This window comes from Neomonachus schauinslandi, chromosome 2 (assembly GCF_002201575.2).
Source record: "Neomonachus schauinslandi chromosome 2, ASM220157v2, whole genome shotgun sequence".
Taxonomy (NCBI): domain Eukaryota; kingdom Metazoa; phylum Chordata; class Mammalia; order Carnivora; family Phocidae; genus Neomonachus; species Neomonachus schauinslandi.
In genome coordinates, this window is record NC_058404.1 from 181,094,500 (window position 1) to 181,110,852 (window position 16,353).

Here is a 16,353-nt window from a genome sequence, read left to right on the forward strand (position 1 = left end):
CTTTCTTTCTTTCTTTCTTTCTTTCTTTCTTTCTTTCTTTCTTTCTTTCTTTCTTTCTTTCTTTCTTTTTGTTTTTGTTGTAAGTTATACTTTGAAATAGTATTGGACCTACAGTAAACTTGCTAGAATTATACCAGGATGTCTTATATACCCTTTATATGCCTTTTACAGATTCAATAATTGTTAGATTTAGGACCATTCACTTTACTATTACTTCTGTATTTTAATTTTATACATATATGAGTAGTATTATTTTTCTGAACCATAATAAGTTGGAAGCATCACACCTCCTTAACCCGAATAATGTCTATTTCTTTTTTTTTTTAAGATTTTATTTATTTATTTGAGACAGAGAGAATGAGAGAGAGAGCACATGAGAGGGGGGAGGGTCAGAGGGAGAAGCAGACTCCCTGCAGAGCAGGGAGCCCGATGTGGGACTCGATCCCGGGACTCCAGGATCATGACCTGAGCCGAAGGCAGTCGCTTAACCAACTGAGCCACCCAGGCGCCCGAATAATGTCTATTTCTTAAGAGAAAGAACACAGTCTTACCAAACCACAATTCAGTTTAAAAAATTAGGAAATTATCTCATCCACAGACAATATTCAGATTTAATTCATTTTCACAATAATGTCCATCATAGCTGTTTATGTTGCTTTTCCAGGATCAAATTCAGATCACAAAATGCATTCAGTTGTCACATCTCTTTAGTGTCAGTCTCTCTTTATGTTTATTGATTTTAACTTTTCTGAAGAGGACAAGTTATTTTGTAAAATGTCTCCCAACCTCGGTCTTTCTGATGCCTGCCTCTTCATGATTAGATTCATTGGGGTGAAGGTCTTTCTTTTTGAGAGCGTCGTATTAGACACATGATTTTTTTGTGTGTGTGTCCCAATTTTGGTGATGCTAGGTTTTATGTCATGGTTCAGGTGGTATTCCATATGTTTCTCAGTGCTGGTATTACTATTTTTTTTCCTTGAAACTAGTAAGTAGCCTGTGGGGAGATACTTTGAAACTAGGTAAGCCTCCTGTACCTGGTCAAACATTTACCCTTTAGCTTTAGTATCCATTGGTGATTTACCACTCCTGCTATTGTCATTTTACTCTAAGGGATGGTTATTTATTCATTTATATATATCAGCATGGACTCATGGATTATTTTATTTAATAGTTCTTAATCCACTCCTTTACTTATTTACTTTGAGATTTAAATAGTCCGAAATATAGCTGTAGGGAGCTCTGTCAAACTGGCTTGTGTCATATTGACATATTTTCATGATTTTTTGAGTTCCCCTTGTGTTTTGTAATAGTATGTTCTGGGTTCATATTGCTTTTTCCAGTACTGGGAATAATAACCATTTCTCCAAAAAGCCCTCCATCCTTTTAAAGGGGAAAAAAAATAAAACAACAAAATCTGAATAAGGAATAAGTATACTTATTCTTTTTTTTTTCTCTTGCTCTTTTTACTGTCTTCTCCCACCCCTATATAGATACATACATACATACATACATACATACATACATACATATTGACACTTCCAGTTCCAAGCTAATATCACATAGTACATACCAATTTTCCTCTCCCAGTTTTGAAACTCTGCCTTAACAGTGAGAAACATGATCGCATTGTCTTCAATATATTAACTAGTCTACTATTTGTTTATTTATTTTACAAGGTAAAATTTATGTATTGATATTCACAAACCGAGACTATGATTTAATGCATTTTAAGTGAATATACCCATTCGATGAATATCATATACCCAGCTCCCTCAAACCAAAAGGCCCCCTTATATGCTGCAGCAGTCACAATGGTCTATCCACCCCGACCCAGAAGCAACCACAATTCAGTAGATTAGTTTTGCCTACTTTAAAACTTCCTATAGAAAAATCATGTCACATGTACTCTTTGTTTCTAGTTTATTTTGTTCATCAAAATACCTTTGAGATTTATACATGTTGTTAAAGAATCAGGTTTTTTTGTTGTTGTTTTGTTGCTGAACAATATTCCATTGTACGAATATAGAGAGTGCATCTATTTTCCTGTTGATAGAATTTTGTGTTATTTCCAGTTTTGAGATACTCTAAATAAATCTCCTCTAATGAATGCATCTTATTTTGGTGGGCATACATTTTTTTTTTTTCTTGCTTAGGTCCTAAAAGGTATAACTGCTAGGTCAAAGGGGAGCTGTATGTTCAACTTCATAGTAAAGTGCCAAATATTTTACAGAATAGTTGTGCTCTTTACATTACAACCAGCAATCTGGGAGAAGTCAGGTTTTTCAGTATCCATGCCAATATTTGGAATTGACAGCAATTTAAAGTTTTGGTCATTAGTGGGGCGCCTGGTTGGCTCAGTCAGCAGATTATGTGCCTCTTGATCTTGGAGTCATGAGTTTGAGTCCCACATTGGGTGAAGAGATTATTTAAAAAAAAAATTGGTCATTAAAGTGAATATATGGGGCGCCTGGGTGGCTCAGTCGTTAAGCGTCTGCCTTCGGCTCAGGACATGATCCCAGGGTCCTGGATCGAGCCCCGCATCGGGCTCCCTGCTCTGCCGGGAGCCTGCTTCTCCCTCTCCCACTCCCCCTGCTTGTGTTCCCTCTCTCGCTGTGTCTCTCTCTGTCAAATAAATAAATCTTTAAAAAAATAAAATAAATAAATAAAGTGAATATATAGTTGTGTCGCATTGTAATTATAATTTGTATTTCCCTGTTAACTAATAATGTTAAACACATTTTCATGAACTTTTTGTTCATTTAAATATTTCCCTTTTAGGTGTGTTTGTTCAAGCCTTTCACCCATTTATTTATTGGACTGTTTGAACTAACTCTTGAATTGTAGATTTTTAAAATATATTCTGGATATGTCTGTTATCAGATGATGTATGTTTACCATCTGTGGCTTGCCTACTAATATTTTTAATGGTGTCTTTTGATGATCACAAGTTTCTAATATTGAAATATACTTTATAATGTATTTGTAGTAGTTGTTTTATTCTAAAAATTCACTTATCCTCAGGTCAACTTTGAGCCATTGGTTATAATTTAAACTCTATAGTTTTAACTTTTACAGCTAGATCCTGATTCATTTTCTCATTAAGTTTGTGTGTGATATTAAATATAAATCAAGATTAATTGGCTTTTTTCTCAAATTTCTCATATCAGTGAGATCATAGGGGAAGGGAGGGAAAAATGAAACAAGATGAAACCAGAGCGGGAGACAAACCATAAGAGACTGTTAATCTCAGGAAACAAATTGAGGGTTGCTGGAGTGGAGGGGGGTGGGAGGGATGGGGTGGCTGGGTGATGGACACTGGGGAAGGTATGTACTATGGCGAGCGCTGTGAACTGTGTAAGACTGATGAATCACAGACCTGTACCCCTGAAACAAATAATACATTTTATGTTAATTTAAAAATTAAAAAATAATAAATAAAATAAAATTTTTTTACCATAAAAAATATTGTCTTTTTTTTCCATATGAATATCCACTTTTTCCACCACCGTTGGTTGAAAAGTCTTTGCATTTCCGACTGAATTGCTTTGGAACTTTTACTGAAAAATCAATTGAACTTACAAGTGTTAGTTTACATCTAGATGCTCTATTCTGTTCCATTGATCTGTTTGTCTATACTTATTCAACTACCGCTGTGTCTGTAGCTTTATTGTAAGCTGTGCAATCTGGTAGTGTACATCTTCCAATCATGTACTATTTTTTCAAAACTGTTTAGACCACTTTAAGTATTTTGCATTTGTTAATTTAGAATTATCTATCTATCATTTCTACCATAAGCCTGATGAGATTTTGATTTAGATTTTGGTGACTGCATAGATCAATTTGAGAGAGTTCTCATTTTAACAACATTGAATGTTCTAGTCTTTCTGGGTGACCATATTTCTTCAGTTATTTGATCTTCTTTATTTTAGTCTCAAAAATGTTTTGTAGTTTGCAGAATAGATGTCTTTCACTGTTAAATTTTTTCCTAAGTATTTCAGGTTTGTTGGCACTATTGAAAATGAACATTTTAATTTCATTTCCTAGTTGTTTATAGCCAGTATATAGAGATACTATCGATTCTTGATATAGACCCTACATCCTGGGAGCTTACTATATGTGTTTCTCAGAACTAGTAGAATTTGTGTTTGTTTTGTTAGATTCCATAGGATTTTTCAACATTAAAAAAAAAAAGTCTTCTCTAAGAATATTGGTAGTTTGACTTATTTCTTTCCAATCTTTATGTCTTTTTTTTCTTGCTTTCTTGCACTAGATAGCATATCCAGTACAAAGCTGAAAGAAGTTTGAAAGTTCTGTGCATTTTTCTGTCTAGAGAGAAAGTATTCAGTCTTTTGTAATGAGATACAATGTATTTGTAGGATTCATCAGAGATGATCTTCTTTAGATGGAGGAAGTATCAATATATATTTGTACTTAGCTTTTAAGTTTTATCACAAATGGATGATCATTGAGTTGTTTGCATGATTTACTCCTTTATTCTGTTAATATAGTTAATTAATTTAACTGGTTTTAAATGATATGTCAGCTTTGAATTTCTGATATATATTACTCAATTAAATCTATGATGTCTATATCTATGAAGAATACTATTTTATAATTTTCTTTTCTTTCAATATATTTGTCAGATTGTGGCATCAGGGAAATACTGGTTGTATAAAACAAATTGAGGAGTCTTTCTTTTTCTTTCTAATTCATAGTTTTATTTCAGAAGAAATTGACATTCATGATGGCATATTACTCTATGCTGAAAACAGGTTCTCCTTTAATTTAGGTAGAAGGCATTTTAATAAACCTTTATTGCATTTTTGGTGAAGTCCAAGCACACATTTTGTTAGACTTATTCTTAGTTACTTGACATTCTGTGATATTACATTAAACTATAACAGATTATTTTTAGTTGTTTGTTGTTTATATAAAGAAATTCATTTGAACTTTTTATATTATTATTACCTGCTATCTGGTTATACTCTACAATTATGTATAACAATGCACCTACTTATTTTTTCTAAGTAAATCATCATATATTATACAAATATAATATTTATTGGATAAATAAGTTCCCTCCTATTTCTGATATCTTGAGTATTTTTATCATGGATTTATGATAAAATATATCAAGTATATTTTACATCTATGCATAGATTTTTAAGTATGATACCTTCTTTTTATATATAGGATAAGATCAATAAGATTATGGTATTTTATCTTTTTAAACACTATTAGATTTGCTTGTATAACTAGATAAAAAATGCTAAATTCTATGTACTATTTCTCTAATATTTGAAAAAACATTTTTCTATTATCTTCTTATATCCAGTGGTGTGGCTTAAAAAAATCTGATGTTGCGACACCTGGGTGGCTCAGTCCACTAAGCATCCGACTCTTGATTTTAGCTCAGGTCATGATCTTAGGGCCCTGGGATTGAGCCCTGTATTGGGCTCCAAGTACAGGGGGGAGTTTGCTTGAAATCCTCTCCCTCTCTCTCTGCCCTGTCACCCTGCTTGCAGTCACTCTCTCTCTTTAATAAATAAATAAATTTTTAAACAAATCTAATGTAGATCTGACTCTTGTTCATTGTAAATGATATTATGTGTCTCTGAGGAAATTTTATTTTAAAATTGCTTTACTTTTTTCTTGTACATTTTAAAATATGACTCTAACATATCTAGATCCAAGTTTTTTTCTCATCTTCTCGTTAGCACACTATCCACTTTCAACTTAAGATCTTTCACCCTTATTTCTGGTACATGTATCTCCATTATGTCTCCAAATATTTCCACCATGATATTTTGGATAAATTTATTGTAAATGCCTTTGAATTTAATTGCTTTTAGATCAAAGTATTTGATTTCAGTTTTTTGATATTTTTTAGACTTCACTGGAGTCTAGTATTTTATACAATATATGTGTTCCAAGATTTTAAAACACATGTTTTCTAATTATTGGATACTGAGCTCTGCAATTGATATTTAGATCTGGTATGACAATTATGTATTTGAAAACATCTATTCTCATATTTGTTTGTAAAATCTGGTTGATCTACCAATTACTGAAAGAGTTGATCATTCCCCACTATATCTATTGATATATCTTTCCCTTCTTGTAATAATTTCATATACCTAATTTTTTAAAGATTTTATTTATTTATTTGAGAGAGAGAGAGAAACCACATGAGAGGGGGGAGGGTCAGAGGGCAAAGCAGACTCCCTGCCAAGCAGGGAGCCCGATGCGGGACTCGATCCAGGGACTCCAGGATCATCACCTGAGCCGAAGGCAGTTGCTTAACCAACTGAGCCACCTAGGCGCCCTCATATACCTATTTTTAAATATATTCAATTTAGACATGTATATATCTACTTGGTAAATTGTGCATTTAGAAATATGTGACTTAAAAAAAGAAATATGTGACATTTTATTCTAATATTTCATTTTGCTCTTCAAAATAAATTTCCAGAGCAACTCTTATTTAGTATTTGCTATGTCACAAGCATTCTGGTAGGATTCTTAGGATGAGGGCAAAAGCCATGGTCTATGTCCTCCAAGAGTCTAGATACACAAAATCAATCTGTGCATTTGGGGCTATATATTTATATTTGAAAGTTTGAACAAGATAATAAAGAACATAGATATATGCCATTTACCATATAACAATGTCATGTAATGGGGGTCACAAAGATCTTAAACATATATGGCCATATAATTACCAATCTTTTTTTTCTTGCTCTTTTTTTAATTCAAATTTTAGTTAGTGAACATACAGTGCAATATTGGTTCTGGAGTAGAATTCAGTGATTCATCACTTCCATACAACACCCAGTGCTCATCACATCAAGTACCCTCCTTAATACCCATCCACCATCTAGCCCGTTCCCCACCCACATCCCTCCATCAACTCTCAGTTTGTTCTCTATTGTTAAGAGTCTCTTATGGCTTGTTTCCTTCTCTCCTTTTTTTCTTCTCACTTTTCCCATATGTTCATCTGTTTTCTTTCTTAAATTCCACATATGAGTGAGGTCATATGGTATTTGTCTTTCTACCAATCTCTTTTATGTGCGATAAATAATAATATTATATTTCAGTAATACAGTTCTATTTCTCTGCTGAATTCAACATCAATATTCAAAAATATAAATTGATATGGAAACCCATCCTGGTTAGCTTAATGTACTTAGGCTTTAGGTATTCAAAATATTCTGTGCATATACAAAATGTGAGAAGATTCATTTTATTAGATTTTAATACTTTAATCTTGGGCTTATTATTCCCTCTTTGATTTTTTATATCCAAATCTCACTTATGGTGTGGAAACATAAATATATGATCTTGCACGCACATATGCATAATAATAAAGAGCTTGTCTCATTTCAATGGACACACTCAAGGTCATAAAAACAATTATTTTTGTGAGTCTTTTTTTTAAATAGTAAATCTGAAAAATCTCTCAAATTAGTAAGAGGAATATCAGCAAGGGAAAAAAATTACTTCTCAGAGTTCTTATTATAAATAATGTAATATCTCTCACATATTTTTGTCTTCTCTCAGGACTCCTATATAGGCCCTTGAGTGATCTATTAGGAAGGAGAGAACTCACTAGTTACTTACATACCCAAGACAAAACAGAAGTCCTATCTACTATTATGAAATGCATTATTAGAGTAAGTGCCTTTTCAATAATGAACTGGGATTAAAACAAGTCTCCATCCTGAGCTCATATATTCATACAGAAATACCCTATTTATAAAGAATGTTTTAAAATGTTTTCTTTATGAAGTACTGTAGCAGACAACCACATGTTAAAACAGCAAATAAAAGACTGAATAATTGTCCAGTTTTTATATAATGTCATTTCAAAAAAAAAGAAAGATAACCTTAAGACAAACTCACCATTCTCTTCTAAAAATTAATAAAAGAACATAATAATCCCACTCCGTATTGATTTTCTTAAAGAAATAAAAAGTTATCACATTGTTCTTTAAACTAACAAGAAATGGGTATTGGAGGATAGGAGACAAGGTAAAGTACTTTTTTTGTTAGTGTATTAAATTATATATGCCACATGAATGCTTCTGTTTATTCATGTACAAATTAAATCTGATGTCTAATAAGGCTTTTTCATACGGCCCAAGCCAAAAATTATTAATAAAAACATATGACTTTTTTAATGAATGAAAAACAATAAGATGAAGATAAGTTGTTCTTTTTTTTTAAGATTTTATTTATTTATTTGAGAGAGAGAGAATGAGAGAGAGAGAGAAAGCATGGTGGGGGAGGGCCAGAGGGAGAAGCAGACTCCCAGCTGAGCTGGGAGCCTAATGCGGGACTCGATCCCAGGACTCCGGGATCATGACCTGAGCCGAAGACAGTCACTTAACCACTGAGCCACCCAGCCACCCAGATAAGTTGTTCTTAAATAGAAAATACTATTATTTATTTCACCAACTAGCAATGTCCCTATAGTATTATCATTTTAATATATATTTTAAAACAATTTTTCCTGATCTATTTCCTCTTTGATGTATGTGATGGTGATTTCTTCTTATCATTTATTTGTTCATGCTATTGCTTGGTGTGGAACTTATCCTTTTTCTGTCTTTCATTATGAACTACCTCTTCCTCCCTTAAATCCAGTTCAAATTCAGCCTACTCCACACCGTGTCTTCCTTTCTGTGCAATTCTTTTCTTTCCTGTAAGCTAAAAGTAATTTCTTGTTTCTGTGATTTTTTTTTTTTTTTAAGCTATGTTGTCATAAGTCTTACAATCCTTAACCAAGATCTGGTGTTTACCTTTCTGATTTACTAACCAGACTGAAAGTCCCTTGAGAGCAAACACAGGTCTAATTTATCATTAAATTCAGTTATGCTGGACCCAAAAGCTCCAGCTGGGCAATTAGCAGGCCCCAAAAGAACCAATGCTTTGTGTCACAAAGAAAAATTTGGATGCTGATACTGTGTAACTAACATCAGAATTTCACACAGGCTCATTGTTCCAGAATGTCTGCTTTCTGTTAACAGTGGACTAGCAGTCAGAATTACGCAGCTCCTGCTGCTAGAAAATCCTCAAATTATGATTAATAGTCAAGTTCTATCAAATACAATTTCCTTCCAGGAATTATAGTATGTTATTTCCTTCTCCAAAAAAGGAGAAACTTTCTTCATGACAGAATAAAGAGAAATACAATTCTCAAAGCCTGATTTTAAAAGGGTAATCATTTTAGCTGAGAAAGAAAAGTGCATGATATAGTAAAAGTTTATCATAACAAAGCTATTTGTGAATTCCAATACACATTCCAATTTTTAAATTTTTTAAAATTCCAATACACATATACACACATGCACATGATTCTTCCTTCCTTTTTTTATTACAAATTCAGGGTTATGATTTATAATAAACTCCAATTTCTTTAGGACCTTAAATACATAGTCCTCTTAAAAAATGCTACATTTAATTACTATAAACTTTCCTACCTAGTTAGCAGAAAACAGTATTCTGAGGGATAAAATAATGGTAATTACCATTTTTAACATATTACTAAAGTTTCTCAGTATGACTCAGCATCTTGCACATCAATGTGGATGTAAAAGTCCCTGTTCTAAGCTCAAAAATGCTAGCTATTCTTTTTGAGATAAAATTAACAATGAATTTTTTTTTGCTTTCAGTGCTCAAGGTATGCTAGCCCATAACTCTTAATGTTTGAATCTATTTTTAGAAGTATTTATTCTTTCTTTAGAGAATGAAGAACCTTTATTTGAATATTATGTCTATTGATAGTGTACTCAACACAGTACTCTTTATTTTTAAAAATCTTTTTGCAAAAATCTACTTTTTCTTGCTCTTCCAACTCATTTCTTAGAAGATCCAAAAAGGGAAAGTAAACTTACGTACGTATTGACAATTTTGCTTAAGAAGAAAGCATTCTTTTAAAATGTCACAGACTCGATGGGGCACCTGGGTGGCTCGGTCAGTTAAGCAACTGCCTTCAGCTCAGGTCATGATCTCAGGATCTTGGGATCTAGCCAGGCATCTGACTCCCTGCTCAGTGAGGAATCTGCGTCTCCCTCTGCCTATACCCCTGCTCATGCTCCCTCTCTCTGTCTCTCAAATAGATAAAGTCTTTAAAAAAAGGTCAGATTCAAAATCAAGTCTAAGTATGACTTGTTCTTTGGAAGTCTGGGAAGCATAACTCATTTAAGTTTTTCAATACTTTGGAAGCAGTTTCAAACTGATGTCGAGTATTTAAGAAAACAGTAGTGTACACCCTTCAACGTTTAAAAAATTCATACTTGAAAAATTGACCCCCCCAAAAATAGTGATTTCTAGCCCATCTCTAAATTTTACATTCAAATTTAAATGTTTTACTGAATGGACTCTGGCAATAATTTTCAAACTCAGAGAAATGTTATATTAACTGGTAAGTATTTTACATAATCTAAGAATAAGTAAATTTAGAGAAAAAATTTCTTGTGGATAACGTATATGAAAAATGCAAACAATGAAATTTGGTGATTAAATTTGTAAGTTGTATCATCTAATTTGACTACATAGTGTTTAAAAAAAAATCTTGTGTGAATTTGTTTTATATTCAAAATAGCTAGGATTATTGGTAGGCAAAATTCAAATCATCCTTAAATTTTGCTTTAAGATATCCCTAAAAGAATTTTGAAAAAATGATTGCTTCATTGCAATTTTTAAAATATCACTTTGGGGCACCTGGGTGACTCAGCTGGTTAAGCGTCTGACTCTTGATTTCGGCTCAGGTCATGATCTCAGGGTGGTGGTATCAAGCCCCACGTTGGGCGGGCTCCACGCTCAGTGAGGAGTCTCCTGGAGATTCTCTCTTTCCTTCTCCCTCTGCTCTTCCCCACCCCTCTTTCTCTCTCTTTAATAAATAAGTCTTTAAAAAATCACTTCTACAATATAATTTTTTAAATGACTAGCTTATGTCTGGCTTCTTTTAATATTTATCTTCTTGATGAAACAATGTGCCACCATCTTCAATATATTTAATATCAGTTTTTCTTCCTTGATCTCAGAGGAACAATGTCTTATTTCCCTTTCTTCCTCCCTTTTTTTCTTTTATTTTCTTAGTAAGACCAAATGAAGAAAAGTGACTTTCTTAAATAAAAACTGTCATCATTTCTGTCATTCATTTTATAATTCAGAATGTCTTCACACAGATGAAAATACACAGATTTTAACATCAAGCTTCAGAATTTTCAGAAATACGTTTGAATCATGAAGCTCAACTGGGAGTTTGTGTTGCCTTGTTAAAGGATGCTTTGTTAACACACCAAGTTTCCAGCCATATTGGTTATAAGAAAGAGTTCATGGGGAAGTGGAGAACATAGAAGTTAGTTTTCCTAAAACAGTGGTTCTAGATGGGAGAAAATTTATCTCCCTCCCAGGAGACATTTAGAAATATAGAGAAACATTTCTGTGTGTCCCAACTTGAGGTGGAGTCTAGTGGGTGGAGACCAGGCTACTGCTAAATATCCAGTGTACAAGACGGCACCTTCCAACAAATAATGCAGCAAAACATTTCAATAGGGTTGAGATCAAAAAGCGCTCTTCTAAGGATCTTTGTCTTTGTTAAGTTTTCATAAAACTCAGGGGTCCACAAATCCCATTTTGAAGACTTAGCTTGGCCTACTCTACCAGTTCATTCTCAACAGTTCATTGATTTCTATTTGGGAGTGAAGAAAAAATAGTTGCATGGCCAAACATTTCTTCAGATAGAAAAGATAGAGGGATACAGGACAAGCAAATTCTGGCACCAACACATCCACACATGTACGTGCAAATATGCCAAATGCTATGCTTACTCAGAGTAATCATGCTTTGTGTGAATAGGAAATATAAAAACATAATGTTAGTCCCTCATTGATGAAGAATGTACCAGCAATGTCTCACTTGGATCCACTCCTTCCCACCTCAATTCTTTCCTTCCCCTGCTTTTATCCTTATGATCCAACCTTTCTTCTTCTATCACAATGTAATTTTTCTGAGTTCCACTGTCTGTGTTCAAGGTTGATTCTTAATTTCTGCCTTTCATTTTCATATGCAATACCATATAACAGATTAAATAATAACTTAAGATTTTACATTAACCTTACATTAAAGGAGACTTCTAGAGGCACGATGCTTTGTTAAAAAAAAGACTTTAATAAAGGAAATTTCAGGTAATATGATAAGACAGTAGAGAAAATAAATTAGTGCAAGCAGGCACTTCTATATCCCATCAGTAAGAATTTGTCTATGACATGAAAAGTACATCAGATGATTTTAGTAGGAAGAAAAGTTACTTACATCTTTCTAAGAAGTTAAAGCGGACTATCACATCTCTTAAGTCCCAAATCTGTTAAAGCTATTCATGTGGTATATTTGAGATGAATTGGAGAGAAGGATAAATTATTAATGTGGTTTCTGCTGTTCTGTGAAGAAAATAATTCAGTTCTAATGTCAGCTCTTTAGAACAGTCTCGTACACACACACACACACACACACACACACACACATTCTGGCATAAAATAACTACAAAAGTCCATTCTTATTGATTATCTCTTGTAGTACCCCAAATACCTTCCTCACCAAATGCAAATTTTGGTTGCATATTATTTCACACTGACTGATACATTTTAAAGTCTACATTGTAAATATAACTCATGGTAAGATTAACAGAAGTTATGTCTTTAGTTCAAGGAGAGAATATACCCTCACCTATCTGTTAAGAGACATAACTCATCTGCTATTCATTGGAACATCTTAGAAGTTCCACATAATACATCAGAAGAAGAAGTATCTACAATGCAATACCATTCATTTTTATATAGAAACACACATACTGTATATCATAAAATGCTTTGTAAAGAGTATTAGTCACAGCAAAAAGAAAAATAAAAAGAGAAATTTTATAGTGGGATAAAAACAGTACTTGGTGATTCTGTGCCCTAATACAGTCACAATTAAAGTAAAAACTAAGGAAAACCTTTCAAGCTTTTGGAGTCTCGGGGAGACTTTCATCTTGCTAAATCCAATATTCTCTTGAATTTCTTCTGAGTTTCATGTTATTCTTTAGTTATTACAGAGTTTATGAAGATTAAAGGAAAGAAAGCAAAATAACTCTTCTTTGAATATACTTTTTGAACCACTCCCAGTGACAGTATTCAAAAAACTGAGCTCTGGTAGTTCCATGGATGACGCTAATTTTGTTAGGAGTTGACACCAATCTGTTACTTAGATAATTCAAACGGCTGATATGTCAACAAAGTGGTAAACAGACGAAGTAGGAGGCTCCATATTTCCACCCAAATTAATTCAACTCTATTTTGATTCCCATAAGTTCATAAAAAATCAGGTTTTAAATTATTATTTGTGCAGATAATACTTTAACATTCTCATTTACAAGAACATAAATCTATACCTATTAAATATTCAGACATCTAATTTACACCTCTATAATCCATGGAATCAAAGAAGATATGTAATTATAAAGTCTTTCCTCTTTACACTATTTTTGTGTTCCATCACAGCTGAATAATAAACAAATTTCCTAGGTTTGCTGAGAGGCCTGCATGGAGTGAGTGGTCCCTCGCTCACTCTTCAGTCCCTAGGCTCATAAATCTTCACCGTTCTTACACACTCACCTCACACTCATCCTGGCCTTCCTTCTGAGCCCCTCTGATTCTTACTCTTGGTGACCTTTCTATGATAGCCAGCACCCATGCCTATGGTCTCCTGCTCTTAAACTCTCATAAAGTAGCCCCATCACTCTGTATCTCTTGATCTTCTTAAGTTTTCTTCATGTCCCCTGTAATTACTTCTCTCTTTTATCTGTATCCATCTATTTTTTCATTGTCTATTCTCTCACTAGAATATAAAAGCAAGAGAGTAGAGTTTTGGAGTTTTTTGCTCAGAACAGTATTCCTGGCACCTAGAATAGAACAGGAACACTAGGAACTCAATGAATATTTGTAGAATAAATGAATGAATCAATCAAACTAATAAGCAATTTGGTATATAAATTCATATGTAAAATACTGTGTGATAGCTTTTTGCTTGTTTGTTTGCTTTTGTTGTTGCTGTATGTATGACATTCTGACATTAAATGGATTGGGAGCAATTAAAAACCAACCCAGCACATATTATGAATCTGAGAAATGTGCTGCAAATTATTATTATTATGTATCAACCAGAAGGGACAATAAAATGACTTTAGGAGCAGGTACTTGAAATATCACAGGCTCCAGCTCATAAAATCAACTAGCAAACCAACCTTTAATATTTTTTGTTTTCTTTTAAAACAAACAAAACATAGACATAAACAAACCCAAAATGATTTGCATTTCCTTGGTTAGTGAAGAGCATTTTTTCATGTACGTGGTGGCTATTTGTATGTCTTATTTGGAGAAATTCTATTCCAGTCGTTATCCAATTTTTAATTGGGATACCAGATTTATTGCTATTAAATTGTAGGAGTTCCTAATATATTTTGGAGATTAACCGTTTGTCAGATATATGGCTCACCAATATTTTCACCCATTTTGTTGTTGCCTTTCCTCTGTTGATTATTTCCTTTGCTATGCAGAAGTTTTTAGTTTGATGTAGTCCTACTTGTTTATTTTTGGATTTGTCCCCTAGGCTTTTGATGCTGTATCCAAGAAATCATTGCTAAGATCAGTTTATCGTATATGCATGGATTTATTTTTGGGCTCTCTGTTTCATTGGTCTATAGTTTTTTTTTTTTTTTATGCCAATGCCATACTATTTTGATTAATAAAGATTTATAATACAGTTTGAATTCAGGAAGTGTAATGCCTCCAGCTCTGTTTTTTTTTTTTCCTTGAGATTGTTTTGACTACTCATGGTCTTTTGTGGTTCCATATGAGTTATGAACTGTTTTTTCTATTCCTAGAGAAAATGCTGTTGGGACTTTGACAGGGATTGCATTGAATCTGTAGATCACTTTGAGCAATACAAATATTTTAACAATATTAAGCCTTCTAATCCTTAAACTTAAATATCTTTTCATTTATTTGTGTCTTCTTTAATTCTTTTCATCAACATTTTGTAATTTTCAAAACATAGTTTTGTACTTTTCATTCCCATAGTTAAGTTTATTACTCAGTATTTTATTCTTTTGGTGCTCTTCTAAATGAGATTGTTTTCTTGAGTTTCTTTTCAAATAGTTTATTATCTCTAAAATATTTAAGTTGTCCACAGACTAATATCTAAATTTAATGTATTCTAATTAAAAATCCCAATATCTTGCTGTAACTAGGCCAAGTGATATTTGAATTCATGTGAGAAAAAAATTTCTATCACAACTGTCAAGAAAATTATAAAAGTGAACAGCAGTGAGAAGGGATTTGTATTATCTGGATAGAATAGTATATTAAACTACATTACATGGTGAAGAATACATAAGTAGATTTTTAAACAGAATAGTAAGCTTCTTAAAAGATGGTGTGTGAGAAAATGTGTACATAACTTTATATGTGCTTATTTGTACACAAAATGATGGTATTTCAAAATTGTGTGAAAAGGTAGAATATTAACCAAACGACATGTGGACATTTGGCTTGTTTTGTATAAAATTAAGTAAAAATTTATCCCTCAGAAACAAATTTTTTAAATGTAAAAGAACAGCATTATATTCCCTGACATTGGCCATAGCAACTTTTTTCTAGATAGGTTCCCTAAGGCAAGGGAAACAAAAGCAAAAATAGACTATTGGGGCTACATCAAAATAAAAAGCTTCTTCACAGCAAAGAAAACAATTGAGAAAACTAAAAGGCAACCTATGGAATGGGAGAAGATATTTGCAAATGACATATCTGATAGAGGGTTAATACCTAAAATATATAAAAAAACTTATAAAACTCAACATCTAAAAAACAAAATTTAAAAAATGGGTAGAAGAAAGACATACAGAGGGCCAACAGACACCTGAAAAGATGTTTATCATCATTCATCATCAGGGAATTGCAAATCAAAATTACAATGAAGTATCACCTCGCACCTGTCAGAATGGCTAAAATAAAAAACACAAGAAACAGGTGCTGGCAAGGATATAGAGAAAAAAGAACCCTCTTGCACCACTGGTGGAAATGCAAACTGGTGTAGCCACTGTGGAAAACAGTAGGAAAGCTACGAAAAAACTTAAAAATAGAACTATCATATGATCCAGCAATCACACTACTGGGTATTTACCCCAAAATACAAAAACACTAATTCAAAGGGATACATGCCCCCCTACATTTATAGCAGCATTATTTACAATAGCCAAGATACGGAAGCAACCCAAGAGTCCATCTACTGATACATGGATAAAGAAGAAGT